This window comes from Delphinus delphis, chromosome 6 (genome assembly GCF_949987515.2).
Source record: "Delphinus delphis chromosome 6, mDelDel1.2, whole genome shotgun sequence".
NCBI lineage: Eukaryota > Metazoa > Chordata > Mammalia > Artiodactyla > Delphinidae > Delphinus > Delphinus delphis.
This window is the reverse complement of record NC_082688.1, coordinates 59806504-59820940: the sequence shown is the minus strand read 5'-3', so window position 1 is coordinate 59820940 and position 14437 is coordinate 59806504. Positions and strand designations below refer to the sequence as shown.

Here is a 14437-nt window from a genome sequence, read left to right as displayed (position 1 = left end):
TAGCAGTTAGACCTAGTTTTAAATGATGAACATGAATTAAGTAATCTTGGGGAAGCAATTTTATCTTCTGAACATCAATATCTATTTTAAACTCAGATCAGTACCTATTTCATAAAAATTATAGGTAGGTAGCTGATTATATTATGTTTTCAAATAGTTTGACTTATTTCTTTTCTTCTCCTCTTCCCCATTCTCATCTTCCTTCTTTTTCATTATTATTTTTATTTGGTTGTCCTCATTATTATTATAAATAGAGAGGATAGAAACTGCCCACAGAAATTGCTGAAAGCAGTTCAATAGGGAAAGAGCTATTTCTGGAAGTTAAAAATAAAGGAGTAAGACTGAATAGGAGGTGAAAAGAGCAGATGAGTAGAATGATATCTTCTTCAAAATAGATGGGGAAAAGTTCAAAGGACAGGGCTTCCCTGGTGGCGCAGTGGTTGAGAGTCCGCCTGCTGATGCAGGGGACACGGGTTCATGCCCCGGTCCGGGAAGATACCACATGCCGCAGAGCGGCTGGGCCCGTGAGCCATGGCCGCTGAGCCTGCGCGTACGGAGCCTGTGCTCCACAATGGGAGAGGCCACAACAGTGAGAGGCCCGCGTACAGCAAAAAAAAAAAAAAAAAAAAAAAAGTTCAAAGGACAGTGCAATTAAGAGTGAGAGATATGGAAAGAAAAAGACTCAAAATAGGGTTTCCAGCAGACAGAGAAAATGGGATCAAGAGAGCTAACATATTGGAATTTGAAGTGGTAATGATAGTTCTTAGAATATAAGCAAACTGATCTCATAACCTAGCAGTGGAATGGTCTCTTTAGTCATATCAATCAGCATAAAGATTGAAGATTTATGAGGCGCATATGGAGACTGCTGAAACATGCACAATTTTTTAGCAGCAGGAAGGGAAATTAATAAGCAGTGAAATAGAATGTTTTGTCTGTTTGTTTGTTTTCCAATGACTTACCCCTGGATTGGTTAACCAAGAGAAATCAGTTACCTGATTCATGCATATTTGCATAAGTAGACAGGTAATAGTGAATTCTTATTAAACAATTTATGCAAATTTTAAAAATCAACTTCCTTATAAATATGGATTTTTATTGTAAGTCTTTACATTACATTTTGGATTACTGTACAGTTTGATTAGTAAAGTTATTCAGCAATATCAAAATCATTTCACTGCCCAGGTTTGTGAGTTGAATTATGATATGTTGAATTGAGATTTTAATTAAATGAATTGTTCTTAGAATAGAGCACATATCACTTTATTTTTATTATTGCAGTTAATAATTTCATAAATGCAGAGAGAATGGACTATATAAAAATAGACTGCATTTTCAGATTTTATATGTGGGCAAAGAAACCCCATGAATTTAACATTGCCTTTATTAAATATATAAAGATTTTATGTTTCTAATAAGAAAAGGACAGTGGGTAGCCATGAAGTCAGTAGCAGTTCTAGGAATTCAATGGATCGTCCTAACCCATCTTGTTAGAAAAAGCTTTGCAATATATGCTGATAACTCTTGTCTTCCTCCTTTCCCTCTTTATTCCTTGGGGGTGCCTAATAATGATCTCATCTAAATCCAATCTAAATCCTTGTTTAAAATGAACATTGGACAAAAGAGATAGCACTTTGTGAATAACTCAATCATATGTACACTTTTCTTCTTCCTCACTGGATTTTTTATTCCTAGCCCATAAATTATGTCTTTTTTTGTGTTGTATCAAGAGTATCTATCAAAATGTTTGACACATAGGAGATACTGAATACAAGCTTTTTGAATGGCTTAATGAATAGTTGGAAGAGTAACTGGATGAATAAAAAGCAGAGCAAGGAGCGTCCGGAGCCTGTGCTCCGCAACAGGAGAGGCCACAACAGTGAGAGGCCAGCGTACCGCAAAAAAATAAATAAATAAATAAAGCAGAGCAAGGAGAATATCAGTAAAATGCCTAATTTCTAGCCAGAATGATCAGGAAAAATTAACAGAAGACACAAATTACCAATATCAGGAATAAAGGACACCACTACAGATCCTACAGACATTAAAAGGATATTAAATGGTATTATGAATAATGTTAGGCTTTAAATTCCATAGCTTATTTGAACTGTGCAAATTCCTTGAAAGGTAAAAGCTACCTAAAGCTCACTAAAGAAAAAATTGATAACCGGAATAGTGCCAGCTCTGGTAAAGAAAACCTCAGACCGAAATGGCTTCACTGATTAATTATATCAAACATTTAAAGGAAGAAATAATACCAAGTCTTTACTAATATTCTTTACAATATTCCTAGTGAATATAAATGCAAAAGTTCTTAACAAAATTTTAGCAAACCAAGCCCAACAGTGTATAAAAATGGCAGTACTTTATAACCAAGTGAGGTTTATCTCATTAATGCAAGACTTTAAATATTAACGTCAATCATTCTAACTTATCATATCAAAAAACTGAAATAAAATATGTATAATCATCTCAGAAGATGCAGAAATTTTTTTGACAAAATTCAATATCTAGTCCTGATAAAAACTCTCAGCGCATTAGGAGAAGAGAACTTCCTGAAACTGATAAAAGTCATCTATAAAAACTTACTGCCATCACACTTAAAGCTGAAAGACTGTATACTTTCAACCTAAGATTCAAATTAAAGCAAAGATGTCTTTTCTTACCATTCTTATTCATAGCTGAAAATGAGATCCTACCCAGTGCAATAAGGCAAGAAGATAAATAAATAGAAAGAAAACAAATTGGAAAAGGAGAAATAAGACTTTTTATTTGCAGGTTACATAATGTTCTACTTAGAAAATGCCCTCCCCTGAAAAAATACCAAAAAAAGCTATTAGGTCTAATAGGTAAGTTTAGCAATGTCACAGGATACAAGGTCAGTATACGAAAATTAATTATATCTTTACATACTAGCAATTAACCACTGAAAATAAAATTTTAAAACTGTCAATTACATTAGTGATTAAAACACATTAGAAATACATGTAATCCTTGGGTATAAACTTAATAAATTATGTCCAAGATCAAGATGCTAAAATTTTATCTTGAAATCAAAATACATCTAAATAAATGGAGAAACATACTATGTTCAGGGATTGAAATAACCAATATAATTGAGATGTCACTTCTCCCTAAATTGATCTATAAATTCAATGCAATTCTGATGATAATTCTAGCAGTTTTTTTTAAAATCAACAAATGAATTCTAAAATTCATATGGAAACTCAAATATATTAAAATAGCCTTAACAATTTTGGGGAAAAGAAAGAATAATTTGAGGAATTACACTACCTGATTTCAAGACTTAGTATGATGCAGCACAAATCAAGTCAGTGTGGTATTAACAAAAAGATATAGACATATAGGACAACTGAACAGAATGGGCCATCCAGAAATAGACCCACAGGCATATGGTCATTTAATTTTGACAAAGGTGACAAAACTCCCATAAAGAATTTTTTTCAAGAAATGGTACCAAACTCTTGAATATCTATATGTCAAAAGCCCCCCCCCCCAATTTATATCTCATAACAGATAAAAAGAAAAAAAAATAACATGGATCATATACCTAAATGGAAAGCCTCAATTTTTATTAAACTTCTGGAAGAAAATATAGGGGAAGGTCTTAGTGTCCTTGGGTTAAGTGAATATTTCTTAAGTAGTACACCAAAAGAATGGCCCAGTAAAGAAAAATAAATAAATTGGACTTCATCAAAATAAAGAACTTTTGCTATTTGAAAAACACTGTTAAGAGAATGCAAGGACAAAACTAAAATATATTTGGAAATTACATATATGTTAAATGGCTTGTAAACAATATATATGGAAAAACTCTCAAAACTTAATAAGAAAAAATGATCCAATTAAACATGGGCAAAATGTTTGAACAGGCAATAAAGTTATACAAATGACATATAAACTCATTTTAAAAAATGATGCACCAGATCATTAGGCAAATGCAAAGTAAAACCTCAATGAGATAGCTACACAGAATTAGAAGAATGACTATATTAAAACAAAAAAGAAGGTTATCATCAAATGCTGCCAGTAGGAATTCTCATGCTCTGCTAGTGGAAATGCAAAAATTTATAGCCACTTTGGGGAGTAGTTGGGGAGTTCCTTTCTAAGTTGAACATAATCTTACCATACCATACAAGAATCCCAGTCCTAGGTGTTTTTCTGAGGGAAATAAAAATATATTCACAAAAACATATATGCAAATTTTATAGCAGCTTTAGTCATAAATGCCCCAAATTGGAAACAACCCAAACATCCTTTTGCTGGTATCTGGATAAGTAAACTGTGATATATCCATAGAACAGAATACTACAAGGTACTGATAGACACAACAGCAGAGGTGGATTTCAAATGCATTGTGTTAAGTGAAAGAAGGCTGTATATTGTAAGACTCTGGAAGAGGTAAAACCATAGTGACAGAAAATGGACTAGTGGTTACCTGGGCCTAGGGATGAGGAGAGGAGTTGACTACAAACAACTTCAGAGGTAAATTTTGGGGGTGTTGGTGCAGTTTATATCTTGATGGTGGTGGTAGTTCCACAGCTATATGAATTTATCAAAACTGTCAATATTTTACATTAGAAATGGTGAACTTTATTTAAATTAAACCTTAATTTCAATAAGAAATAAAGAAAAGTTACCAAAAAGGTTCATAAATTATACACATATACACAAATATTACATTTGCACAGCCAAGTTTGATTAATTGGATAAGTTTACAGCCACAGCCCACATAGTATTGAAGAGTGAGTGACATCAAATTAAGCTTTTAAACTGATCACTTCTGTGTTCAGAAGCAAATTTTAAAAAATATTGTTTTAAGTACAGACAGTCAACAGGTTACGATGGTCTGACTTATAATTTTTTGAATTTATTATGGTGCAAAAGTGATACACATTCAGTAGAAACTGTACTTCATATTTTGATTTTGATCTTTTCTCAGACTAGAGATATGTGGGAGATGCTCTCTCATGATGCTGGGCAGTGGCAGGGAGCTGCAGCTCCCAGTTAACCCCTTGATCACAAGTGGAAACAAACTGTAGACTTACACCATTCTGTGCCACTACAACCATTGTGTTTTTTACTTTCAGTACAGTATTCAATACATTACACAAATTCAATACTTCATTGTAAAATAAGCTTTGTGTTAGATGACTTTACCCTGCTGTAGGCTAATATAAGGGTTCTTTGACTACATTTAAGGTAGGCTAGGCTAAGCTATGATGTTTGGTAGGTTACATATATTTAAATGCATTTTCGCCTTAATGACATTTTCAATTTACAATGGATTTATCAGGATATAACCCCATTGGAAACTGAGAAAGAGCTGTAATTTCTTTGATCATTATATTTAATGATACATATGTATATACCATATATGTATATCATTTATTTTGTTGTTGGCTAGTTAAAACACATAGAAAAAAAAGCAAACTTAAAACTTGGAAGAAAATGTAGGCCAATAATGTAGTCCAATAAAATTTTTATTAGACTTTATGAATATGTTGACTGACTTTTCTTTTAAACAAATTATCCGACCACCCACAGTCAATGTTCAGAGGGAACCCAAATCGTGTTTTCTAATGAATACCTTATATTCCATTATGTTGATTTATCAAGATTTATTTAACCATTTTCTATGGGTAAACATTTATGTTGGTTTTCAGTTCCTTAGTATTACAAATAATTTTTGAGAATGTCTTTGAGCACAAATTTGTGAATTTCTCTTTTTTTTTTTTAATTGAAGTATAGTAAATTTACAACATTGTATTAGTTTCAAGTGTACAGCAAAGTAATTATCTGAAAATAATCTTTTTTTGGATTAATTTTCATTATAGGTTATTATAAGATATTGTGTATAGTTCACTGTGCTATACAGTAGGTCTTTGTTGGTTATCTATTTATACATAGTAGTATGTATATTAATCTCAAACTCCTAATTTATCTAACTTCCCCTAATCCCACTATCCCCTTTGGTAACTGTAAGTTTGTTTTCTATGTCTGTGAGTCTATTTCTGTTTTGTAAATAAGTTCATTTGTATCATTTTTTTTAAGATTCCACCTATAAGTGATATCGTATGATATTTGTCTTTCTCTAGCTTACTTTACTTAGTATAATAATCTCTAGGTCCATCCATGTTGCTGCAAATGACACTATTTCATTCTTTTGTATGACTGAGTAGTATTCCATTGTATACATATACCACATCTTTATCCATTCATCCGTCAATGGACATTTAGGTTGTTTCCATGTCTTGGCTATTGTAAATAGTGCTGCTATGAATATTGGGGTCCATGTATCTTTTTGAATTAGAGTTTTCTTCAGATCTATGCCCAGGAGTGGGATTGCTGGATCATATGGTAACTCTGTTTTTAATTTTTTTAAGGAACCTCCATACTGTTCTCCACAGTGGCTGTACCAATTTACATTCCCACCAACAGTGTAGGAGGGTTCCCTTTTCACCACACCCTCTCCACTGTTTATTATTTGTAGGTTTTTTAATGATGGCCATTGTGACTGGTGTGAGGTGATATCTTATTGTAGTTTTGATTTTCATTTCCCTAAAAATTTGCGACATTGGGCATCTTTTCATGTGCCTATTGGCCATCTGTATGTCTTCTTTGGAGAAGTGTCTATTGAAGTCTTCTGTCCATTTTTTGATTGGGTTCTTTGTTTGTCTGTTTTTTGACATTAAGCTGCATGAACTGTTTGTATATTTTGGAAACTAATCCCTTGCCAGTAGCATCGTTTGCCATTATTTTCTCCCAGACCATAGGTTGTCTTTTCATTTTGTTTATGGTTTCCTTTGCTGTGCAAAGGTTTTAATTTTAATTCAGTCCTGTTTGTTTATTTTTGGTTTTATTTCTATTACTCTAGGAGACAGACCCCAAAAATTATTGCTGTGATTTATGTCAAAGAGTGTTCTGCCTATGTTTTCCTCTAGGAGTTTGATAGTGTCTTACATTTAGGTCTTTAATCCATTTTGAGTTTATTTTTGTATATGGTGTGGGAGAATGTTCTAATTTCATTCCTTTACGTGTAGCTGTCTAGTTTTCCCAGAACTACTTTTTGAAGAGACTGTCTTTTCTCCATAATATATTATTGCCTCCTTTGTCATAGATTAATTGACCATAAACTTGTGGGTTGATTTCTGGGCTTTCTATCCTGTTCCATTGATCTGTATAGCAGTTTTTGTGCCATACTGTTTTGATGACTATAGCTTTGTAATATAGTCTGAAGTCAGGGAGCCTGATTCATCCAGCTCCTTTTTTTCTTCTCAAGATTGCTTTGAGTATTTGGGATCTTTTGTGTTTTAAAATTGTTCTAGTTCTGTGAAAAAATGCCATTGGTAATTTGATAGGGATTGCATTGAATCTGTAGATTGCATTGGGTAGTATGGTCATTTTAACAATATTGGTTCTTCCAATCCAAGAGTAAGGTATATCTTTCCATCTCTTTGTGTTGTCTTCAGTTTATTTCATCAGCATCTTATAGTTTTCAAAATACAGGTCTTTTGCCTCCTTAGGTAGGTTTTATTCCTAGGTATTTTATTCTTTATGATGGAATGATAATTGAGATTGTTTCCTTAATTTCTCTTTCTGATAGTTCATTGTTAGTGTATAGAAATGCAACAGATTTCTGAACATTAATTTTATATCCAGTAACCTTATTGAATTCATTGATGAGCTCTAGTAGCTTTCTGGTAGTGTCTTTAGGATTTTCTATGTATAGCATCTTATCATCTTGAATTTCTCTATTTCTAAATGCTATAAGGAGGAAAAAATGACATGTGAAATTTGTGTTGCAATGTGAATATCCTAGGATAGATAGCTTCATGGCAGTAATATCTAATTTCCCTTTGGTGTCTCTAAATAATAATACAGATATTGCTCCTTACTTGCACTTGCTACATAGTCATAGGTAGGGATAGCTCTGATTCGTTTGAATGTGATTCACATATTCTCATTTCCTTCTACTATGAATGAAATATTTTACTGAGCCAGCTGTGGGAAGCACACTGAAATCCCATTAATTTATTGTGAAACCATACATCTGTCCTCACATACCACACTATCTCTGTTACTATTCAGCCTTAGTGGTTTATTGGAAAACTAAACGAGCCTTAGTGGTTTATTGAAAAACTAAATGTAGTCCTGATTTTCACAAGGGTATATTCAATAAAGAATGCGTTTTTGTTTTGTTTTGTTTTGTTTGCGGTACATGGGCCTCTCACTGTTGTGGCCTCTCGCGTTGCGGAGCACAGGCTCCGGTCGCTCAGGCTCAGCGGCCATGGCTCACAGGCCCAGCCACTCCGCGGCATGTGGGATCTTCCCAGACTGGGGCATGAACTCGTGTCCCCTGCATCGGCAGGCGGACTCTCAACCACTGTGCCACCAGGGAAGGCCAAGAATGTGTATTTTATTGTATCTAATGTAGTGGTGCTCAAACCTGGCTGCACATTGTAAATACCTGAGGAGATTTAAAATATACTACTGAGGACTGGTTCCTACCCTAGAGGTTGTGATTAAATTGACCTGGGTGTGGCCTGGGCATCAGAGGTATTAAAAGCTCCTCTGGTGATCCTAGAGTGCAGGCAAGGTTGAGACCACTAGACTAATGCATATTTTACAACACAATATTTGATAAATAATAAGCTCATTAAATAATGCCTATTTATTGTGATTATTATTAACAACAGTATTTTGATCTCTCCATTTAATCAATATCCTATGCTATTCTTTTTTTTCCCAATCTTTCTGTGATGTGATACACAGAATACAGTGATGCCATTTTTTAATTGAAATATGAAATCTGAGAGCTGCCTAATCAGATCAAAGAGTTGAAGTTCTGTGTCCATTCGCACACTCATTTTCTAGACCATAGACTACTTATTTTCTAGAGGTACAAAATTTATCTGTGATCATTAACTTCTGGGAAAGACTTGACTTATCCTTCTCTGAGGTCCTAATGCCAACCTCTTCCAGGAATGGCCAGTATCAGAGTAAATATCATTGTCTGAAGTCATTTCATATATTTCTCTATTTATTAGTTGTTTCTCTCCCCCACAAGTTATAGGTTAAAATAAGACAGATATTTTTTTTGGTTTTAGCAAACAATTACGTAGAAGAGTGATTTTTTGCAATAGACAGTATCATTAAACTATTTTTTGAGGTTATGTATGTATGTATGGATAGGTGGCTAGAAGGGTGGGTGGGTGACTGTATGTCTGCGTGTGTGTATAGATTGCTGTATAAGTGTATATATGGATGAATTCATTAATTAACTTTCAGCTTTGGACTGAGAGGAATCTAAGAAAACATGGTATAAGGAGAGAATGAAATGGAATAGAATGCATATACCAAAAGTATCATCTCTGTGTATTTTATTTGCTAAATAAAATTGTATTGGGGGATATAACAAAAATATTATAATAATTATATCTGGTGGGATGTTGAATAATTTTTATTTGATCATTAAGTTTATATCCACTTTACAGATTCTCCTACCATGATCATATTTTAAGTATAACAGAAAAAAAGCAAAACATATTTTATTATAAATATGGATATACTCTTTTACTTTAATGAGCTTTCATCAAGAAATCGAAGTGGTCCTAAATGAATTCCTCTGGAAGTGAAAATGTTAATCACTGACAGTGTCTTAATATAACAGTTTTCAAAATATGACTTAAGCCCTTTAATGTTTCTTGTGATAGGGTAAGATCTGTAGACATTTTTTTTTTGGAAGATAAAATGTATGTAGGGTAGAAAATAAATATTATTAAAATATGTGTCTATTTTTCTACTCTCTTTTGATCAAGGAGGGTATTTCTACTTTTCTGTTTTTATCAGAGATGGACTAACTAGTCTTATTATGTATTTTTCTTGTTATTTTAGTTGTAACAAAGTGCTATAGGTTAAGACACTGATTTTTTTTTCTTGCTAACGAAAGGGAAAAAATTATGATTATCCCAGAAATGTATAACCACATGCCAAATTTCACCCTGAAGTGAATTTTTTGTGAGCATACTGTAATCTGTTAGAGAAAGAGATTTGTCATGGGGTTGCTGACAGACTGCTCCTGCAGCCATATAGAGACTTCCTTAACTGATTCATTAAATCTAGCAAAATTAGGCCCATGTCTTTTTACAAATCAAATTCTTCCTCTCCAGTGGAGACAGGTCAAAATATCGAAGATTTCCTGTGCTCTCCAGTAGAAACGAAATAGATGAAGCTGACATCTCCATTGGTTTAGTGAAAGCGTGGCAGCAGAGTGCTGCTGGATGGAGTGCTTTGTCAAAGTGGACTGAGGTCTATTTTTAGACAATGTAGGTTGCCTTTTATATTCATCCTTCCTAATAGTGGGGAGAATGCAGCAAGTTCTTGAGTCCTGAAATAGAAAAAGCAGGAATGAAAGCAGCTCAAATTTGATCAGCCCCTAAGTATACCTTAGTGTCACCAATTCTTTGTCTTTGCTTAGAAATTTTTTACTATTTTCTTCCTTACATTTTGGAGGTTACCATTATCCTTTGTTTAAGATAAATGCAACCCCAGATTGTACACCATTAAGATGACCTGTTTTGTGACCTTGTTGCTTTTTTCCCTTGGAGTTCCAAGTAGCTTGTAGGGAATGCATGTTGGTTTGATTTTTTTTTTTTTTTTTAATGTATCTATTCTGATAGAGTTAGGTATGTTGTCTTGAGGAGATTTTAAAACTGTTAAAAATTACACTGCAATTTGATCATATACTAATTTGTATTTAAAGGCAGAAGCATTTTAGGATGTGCACAATCAATATGGCTAGATTAGTCTTGCCTTTAATAAGGCATATGTTAATTTTGAACCTGTAGATGTATGTGTCATTTTTATGAGCTTTTGTTGCAGATCTTTTGTTATGTGTTAGTGGGAAAACTGGATTCCAGATTGGGACATCAGTATGCTTAAGAATGTACACATTAGAAGGCCTGAGTTCAAGCCCAGTTTACCACTTACTAAATATGTGACCCTTTCAAAGTGATTTGACTTGTCTTTGCTTTGTTTTCCTAATTGGTAGAACAGCAGCAATAATTAACATATACATAAAAGACATTTAAAGCAAGTGCTTACCTCATACCAAACAATAAATGCTCACTTTTTAAATTAAAAAATGAATTTTGTTACTCCACTATGTCAATTAATTAACTTACAGTATGAATTTAATGAAATAATTCTCACATAAAACTTAGTTTCCTATTTCTAAGTAAGCTGGCAGTAGTTTTTTATTATTTTGGAAAATGGCAGAATGTACCACAAAAATAAGACACAATTTTATAACTGTAATGATTTCATTCAAAGTATATAAGTAAGTATTTTGAGCAAGAATAAAATGTCATATTCCACTTACAAATCTTCTTCTGTGAGATTTCAGCTAAGTAACTGGATTTACAAATGTGCTTTCTTAATCTGGAATTAAGTTTAAACACAGACATGTAACAGTCACCAATGGAAGCTCATAATAATGGCACATCTATTCACAGATTCAGAAATTAACATGTGCACTATTAAAAACAAGACTAATGCAGTAATACTGATTGTGTGCATTTTAAATTGCAGTTTTTGTCCTACATAAAAGGTGATCTCTTTTTCCTAATACATCTTTATTGAAGATGGAATATAAAATAATGAGGTGATTGTATTAGATTAATTGCTGTATTACAAAGCCCCAAAACACAGTGGCTTAACACAACAATAATTATTATCCTCAGAGATTCTGTGGGTCAAGATTAAGGCATGGCTTAAGTGAGTGGTTCTGCCTCAGAGTCTCTCAAGAGTTTGCAGTCAGTTGTCATCCTGCAGGCTTTTCAGAAGGTGCAGAGTTTTAATTTCAAGGTGTCTCATTCACAGGGCTGGGAAGTTGGTGCTAGTTGTTGGGGGAAGGCCTCAGTTCCTCCCCGGTGTCTCTCCTCACACGTATTCCTGTGCTCATGATCTGGCTGTTGTCTTCCCTCAGGGTAAGTGGTCCAAAAGAGATACTCTATGTGTGTGTATATGCTTATTTTCAAAATTCATATAGTAACACTTCTGCCACATTCTATTCATTAGATTTAGAGACTGACTCCAGCCTACATTTCTGGATAGTAAAATCGGGGATCAGTCTTCTCTTTTTGAAGGGAGGAGTATCAAGGAAAGTTTGAACATAGTTTAAAATGACCACACTGACCTAACTGGGTTAAATATTGCAAAGAGATTCTTAAATCAGGTTGGTTAAAAAGAGAATTTGTGAAAATATTGGAACACTTTTTAAAGAATGTGGGTTAATTATACAGGGAGGACATAGAATAAAAAAATGTCCCAATGTCTTAAACAACCTTAGAATTCAACAGTGTAACACTTTTAGGTATTGCTACACTATATACAAGTTTAGACAAAACATTACCTAAGTGAAAAAATATATATATATGTATGTGTATATATATATATAAAATATAGCAACACCCCTCTTTTATACTTTCCTGGAATGTATAGGAAAATGTAATTAAATTTGACATCCTTTACTAGCAATAATGGTAACATTACAAGAACTGAATACAGTGATTATGCAAATGCTAATCTTTCCATATTACTCATTTTTCAACTTAAGATTAGTTTAGCATGTATCAGATATATTTCTGAAAATTTGTGTTCTCTGTATAAATATATAAGAATAGGTATATATTAGTTAACTTTGTTACTGTTTATTGTGGTGAATGTATTACTTGTATTTCTACTTACATATCATTTATTTTTGTTATGTTAGGTGTATGATAGTTATTTCCATATAATATTTCATATTACTTATGCTGTATTATACTTTATTAGTTTATGTTATTTTAAGTGATCTATACTATTTATGCACTTACATATTTATATATTGATATATAATGTGCATGAGTACTCTTTAATATTTCATTCTTGTGCTGTAGTCATTTATGTGCCTGCCTTGAAGTTTCTGAAACCATATGTGAGTTAGGGATACTCTGACCCTCAGAGTTAAATATTGTACACAACTTCGGTTTTTCAGGTGTGAGAGTCAGACTCCATGTTCGCTGCATTTTCTGTAATTCCCCAATAACTTTCTTTCTTTACATCTCCTTAGTCTTTCTTATACTTGTGGGAGATTTTTCAGTTCTCTATGTCATCTGGACGTTCACCGCAGTCCCTCTGGTGATTCCACCCTCTCCCATCCAAACTGTCCTGTACCTTCCATGTTCCAGTTTATCAACTTGACCAACCCTTGGTAGACAGCTGCAATGAAAGCCTCCAATAGCCATGTGCTAGAGACATCAAATTCTTTGCCACATGGACTTCTTCCTGGGCTGCCAGGGTGTCCCCAGACCATGGCAGCTGGCCTCCTCTAGAGCAATTCTTAATAGAGAGAGAAAATGCCAATGACAGAAACCAGGAGGGCATAAACACCAGGGCATGAACAGCAGGAGGAAGGAATCACTGGGGGCCATCTTAGCAGATGCCGACCACAGTCTGATCTCTGGCCCCAAGGGACCTGGCTCACATGTACAGAATACACTCAATACATTCACCTTCTCTCAAAACTAAAGAGGAAGAAGCATGACTTTCTACAAACCTCCTGCTACAGTTTGGGGTTCCAAGTCCTCTTTCTCTTACTCAGGTACCCCCACCCCGCCACAGACACATTTTCTCTCTAGATCAACCAACACATCACTCCACTTATTTTGAGGATAGTTGAGCCATTCGTGTTATGGATCAGCTGAGGTCTTAACTTCTACTTCAAGTAGACTTAGCAAAATTTTTTCAACACAGGTAACAATCTTCTTAAGAGCAGTTCCACATCAAGCTATAAAAAGGATTTGTTTCCATCTCAATACATTTGACTCTTCTCATTCCCACGTTTAACATAGTGATCATCATATGACAGGTAAGGGTTTGCTAAATTAAAATAACTAATTGTTTTTAAGAGAGTAATATATACGTAAGTATACACACTCTTAAAAGATTTTTATTAAAGCCTGCCCAACAATCATTCAGGGCATATTGAGTCTACATAAAAAAAAAATGATGAGAAGCTAGGAAAACTTTTAACCTTAACATTGGTCAATGATACATTAGAATGGAATGGGGCATAGACAACATTTTGTAGCAAGTGTCCTATAATTGCTGAAAAGTCTCATGGAATTTCCATTCTTTTATGTACAGAATATTTCTTTACTTCAATGATCTATTTAAAGAAAGACAACAAATTACAAATGCCTAAGAATTAGCGTTACCAGTGTTAACTGCTGACCACTAACATAAATATTCTCTGTGATGATTGTTGCCTCAATACTTGTTCTTTACTCTCTTTCATTTAGTCTTTTATCACTACATCGCTTTTAGTGTGTAGTTGACAAGGTGCCAGCCCAGCCTGCAGCAGAATCTTTCC

At 33.9% G+C, this 14437-nt stretch overlaps 1 protein-coding gene across 6 annotated transcripts in view; it reads left to right on the top strand.

Annotated features, from left to right (window-relative positions):
* Positions 1 to 14437, top strand: part of PTPRD (protein tyrosine phosphatase receptor type D) — a 2140681-nt gene that overhangs the window by 455050 nt on the left and 1671194 nt on the right. For all 6 annotated transcript variants that reach the window (XM_060014745.1, XM_060014746.1, XM_060014743.1 and 3 more), the window contains exon 3: positions 11905 to 12011. The gene's annotated coding sequence lies outside the window, so the exon portion shown is untranslated. The remainder of the gene's footprint in view (positions 1 to 11904; positions 12012 to 14437) is intronic.